Here is a 4,533-nt window from a genome sequence, read left to right on the forward strand (position 1 = left end):
TATATATATATATATATACTTTGCTGGTTTTTGTGTTTCTCTAGAGAACCCAATCCAACACACTTGGCCAATGCCACAATTCAAATGTTCTTTTTGTGTGTGTGTGTGTGATTTGGGTGAAAGTTTACAGAGCAAATTCAATTTCCATACAGCAGCTCACATATACTTTGTCTCATGACATTGACTGCAATTTCCCACAATGCAACAGTTCCCCTCTCACTTCCTCCCCATAGTTAGCGCTTCCCTGTATCCTTCCCTCCCAGGCACTCCTGCCCACTCCCCCAGCTGTCTCCCTGTGCTTACACAGTCCTATTCTCCCATGATTGATCTCTCCAAGGAGTGTATCTGCCTAATGTAAATATTCAGCTCATATGCCTATCTTTTGTTTGGCTGGAAGCCATAGAGATGGGTTCAATTTCAGACATGAAGAGCATGTAGGGGCCATAGTCTCAGGGGTTTCATCAGGCTCTATCAGACCCACAAACCTTTTTTTTTTTTTTTTTTAATTATTTTGAGTTTTGTTCCACATTGTTCTCCCACTCTATCCAGGATCTCCTACATAGATACTCCTCCGAGTGGTTGACAGTGGTAGCTGGGCACCATCTAGTTCTTCTGGTCTAATAGTCATATAGGGTGAGGATTGCATGGTATACCAGTAGCTTGGACTAATTGTTTCCAAGTGTCGTTTGTTTTCTTCATTCTTTGCTCTGGACGAGGAGAGACCCATTGTTGCATCTAGATGGCTGCTTTCAAGCTTTCAAGATCCCAGTTGCTACTCATCAAAGAAGGATGTGGAACAATGTTTTTGTGTAGTATGTTATGCCAACTGAGCTCAGTGTCCCCTGCAACTATAGTCCCAAGCCCACAGGTCCAACTACTCACTCCCTCTGGGTAGCTGGCTGTAGCCAAGAAGTGACTACAACCTTGTCCCTTGTCAGCTCTACTATATACCTGGGAACATACAGATACAAATGTAGAAACATTGTCTGCCAACCTTATACATGGTCATGGGTACACTCCCCCCTGCATAGACATACCTAATAGTTCAGCCTGCCCACCCATCTGTCCACCCATATATCAATGTTTAAATGCATCAATTCTTCTGTCTTCCTTTTTCAGTCAGCTTTTGCATGCATAAGAGGCAATTGAAGAAACTATGCAGCTTTGGTCAGGTACACCTCAGTCATCAAAGTGACATCTTTAATTTTTAAAACTTTATAAAGAGGTCTAAAGGGCAAGGGCAATGCAATACATTATTTGATTTCTTGACTGCTGCTTCCATGGACATTGACTGTTGATTCAACTAGAATGAAATGGTTGACAATTTAAATTTCTTCTTCTTTATCATGATGTTAATCTAGTTGTGAGGATTTTCTATTTATTTTACATTGACGTATAATCCCCTTCAGCAATAAGTGCTTCACATTTCATTTTCAGCAAACAAGGTTATGTTATCTGCATATCACAAATCATTAATGAGTCTTCCTCTAATCCTCAGTCCCTGATATACTTCATACGGTTCACCATCTTGGATATTTTGTTAAGCATACAAATTGAATAAGTGCAAGGATACAACCCAGCTGCACACTTTTTTTGCATTCTGAACCATACAGTATTCCCATGTTTAGTTTGAATGACTGCCTCTTGATCCATATACAGGTTCTGCATGAGCACAATTAAATGTTCATTCACAGTGTTACCTGTAATTTGTTATGATCCAGTTAAATGCCTTCACATAATCAATAAAATACAGGTAAATATCTGTCTACTATTCTCTGCATTCAGCCAAGCTTCATCTGACATCAGTTATGATATCCCTCATTCCACATGCTCTTCTGAATCTGCCTTGAACGTCTGGCAGTTCCTTGTTGATGTATAGCTGGAGTCATTTTTAAATTATCTTTAGCAAAACACATACGACTACAATAATTAAAACAGTGTATCATATCTTTTGCAAATAGTGTGTCCACTTAACATTCACACACATCTCAGAAATGATGAAATTATGTTTAAAAATCCTGGCATAGCACACCCGTGTGTACACTGCACATCTTGTGACATTTCCAGAAGTGAATTTGGGCCTCATTCACCCTCATTGATAGTCTGAAAATGTTCCTTTAATAGTATTTATATAAAACGGTGTAAGTCATAGTCAAGAAGTCATGATTGAGTTTGGTAGTACCCCAAACCCAAACCCAAACCCAAACCCAACCCATTGCCATTGAGTTCATTCCAATTTATAGTGACCTATAGGACAAAAAAGAACTACAGAGTTTCCAAGGCTGTAAATCTTTATGGAAGCAGACTGTCTCATTTTTCTCCAGCATATGGCCTGGTAGGTTAAATTGCCCATCTTACGGTTAGTAGCCGAATGCTTTAATCACTGTGTCACCAGAGCTCCTTTTGGTAATACCCCAGTAATTGGAAAATAAACAATTGAAACTGTGTCCTGGGGCAGGCAGTTCATGGCCTAGCCTGAGAACAGTGGAGTTCCTGGTAGCCCTTGGGGTCCCAGGTAAGTCAGGCGGGAAGGGGGGAAAGGGACTACGGACAGGGTACTGGCAGAACGTCAGAAGGGCTGAGGGCTGTGCGTTGAGCTGTCACAGGCCAAGCAAGTGCTGGCCCCCCAGGCGGGCGCACGCTGTTGCTCACGTGCACCTGGATCCCGCCCCCAAGTGAAGCCCACCAGCAGGACCTTGCGGGTGTGGGCACTTACTGACCAGGCCCTTGGGCGGCCGATGGATCCGTCTCGTCCACGCGAGGGACTGGGGACCTTTCTGCGCCCATGGCTGTTACGCCAGCCTGCTACATATCACGCGGACAGGAGAGTCAAACAGCAGGAGTTAGGAAGCCCACTAGCTGGATGGCGGGGTACATGGCACGTGGCTGTGATGCACCAGCCTGGACCACTTGAGCGGCCACCTCTGCGCAGGGTGCACAGACCCAAGCAGCTCCTGGCTTGGACTGGTTCCAGGGTGGAGGAAGTGATTTTTCTTCTGCATTGAAGAAAGTGGTTTGCAGGGCAGGGGAGGAATCCTGATGGGAGAGGGGCTGAGTTAGAAATATAAAGGTAGGATGGTGAGGATCTGCTGCTGAGAACCAAACCTCCACGTCAACAGGCACCAAGATAGAAGACTTAACATCCAATCCATTGGACATAAAAAAAAAAAAAAAAAAAAATGAATCCAGCAACATGTAAAAAAATCGGTATAGTGTGCTTATGAAAATTACATAAGGTATGGAAAAAGTATAGCACATGTTATCTGCCTAAAAATATGGTAGTACTTTTACAAAATCAATGAAACAGAATAGTTATCTTAGTGTATTAGTTTTGCTTAGCTGTTGTAACAAATCACCATAACATATTGGCTTTAAACAATACAAACATTATCTCAGAGTTCTGGAGGTCAGGATTCCAAAATGGGTGTCTTTGGACTAAAGTCAATGTGTTGGCAGGATTGTGTTCCTTCTGGAGTCTCTAGGGGAGAATCTGTTTCCTTGCCTTTTCCAGCTTTCAGAGGCTATTTGCATTTTCTTGGCTTGTGGGCTTTTTCTCCATCTTCAAAGGCAACAGTTTCAGCACTCTGGTATGTTTCTGTCATCACATCTCCTACACTCTTACACTCTTGCCTCCCTCTTGTAAGGACTCTTGTGATTATATTGGGCCCACTTGGGTTATACAGGATTCTCTCTCCATCTCATGATTTTTAATTTAATAACATCTGCAAAGTCCCTTTTGTTATGTAAAATAACATAGTCACAGGTTTCAGGGATTTAGACATCTTTGCCCAGAGCCATTATTTTGCCTACCATACCCAGAAACAGACACAAACACAGAAAGAACTTTAGTATATGATAAAGATGGCATCTCAAATCAGTGAAAGAACAAATAGACTATTAATTAAATGGTCCTAGGATAACTGCACAGCTTTCTGGAAAAAAAAAATTGGATCTGTATCTATACTAATTAAACTAATCTTTACTAATTAAACTTCCCAAGGGCTCTGACAACAGGAAAGGGATTTTCTTGAGTAGCAAAAAGTCATTAAAAATAAATGGCAAATTTTGCTTTATATATATGTTTAGGAGCTCTGGTAGCATAGTGCCTAAGGCACTTGACTACTAACCAGAAGGCTGGAGATTCAAACCCACCAGCCACTCCTCGGAAGGAAAGTTGGGCAATCTACTTCAGTAGTGCTAACTCCTCGAAAATCCAAGGAGGGGTCACTAAGAGTCAGGTCCAACTCGATGGCAAATAACAATAACAACAACAACATATATATTTTACCACAATTTTAAAAAGTAGTAAAGAATATATGACACCATCGTCATAAATAAAGTCCAAAGAAAAGAACAAACTAGGGGGTAAATTTGCAACTATATTACAAAAGTTAAATTCTCTTATAAAGACTCCCTATAAATCAGTAAGAGAAAGGTAAATAACTCAGAAAAATGGGCAAAGGATATTAACAAACAGTTCACAGGATAAAAATGGCTCTTAAGCATATATAAAGAAACTCACCCTCACATATA

The sequence above is a fragment of the Orycteropus afer genome, unplaced genomic scaffold (genome assembly GCF_000298275.1).
Source record: "Orycteropus afer afer isolate SDZICR_OR568_19922 unplaced genomic scaffold, OryAfe1.0 scaffold00068, whole genome shotgun sequence".
Taxonomy (NCBI): Eukaryota; Metazoa; Chordata; class Mammalia; order Tubulidentata; family Orycteropodidae; genus Orycteropus; species Orycteropus afer.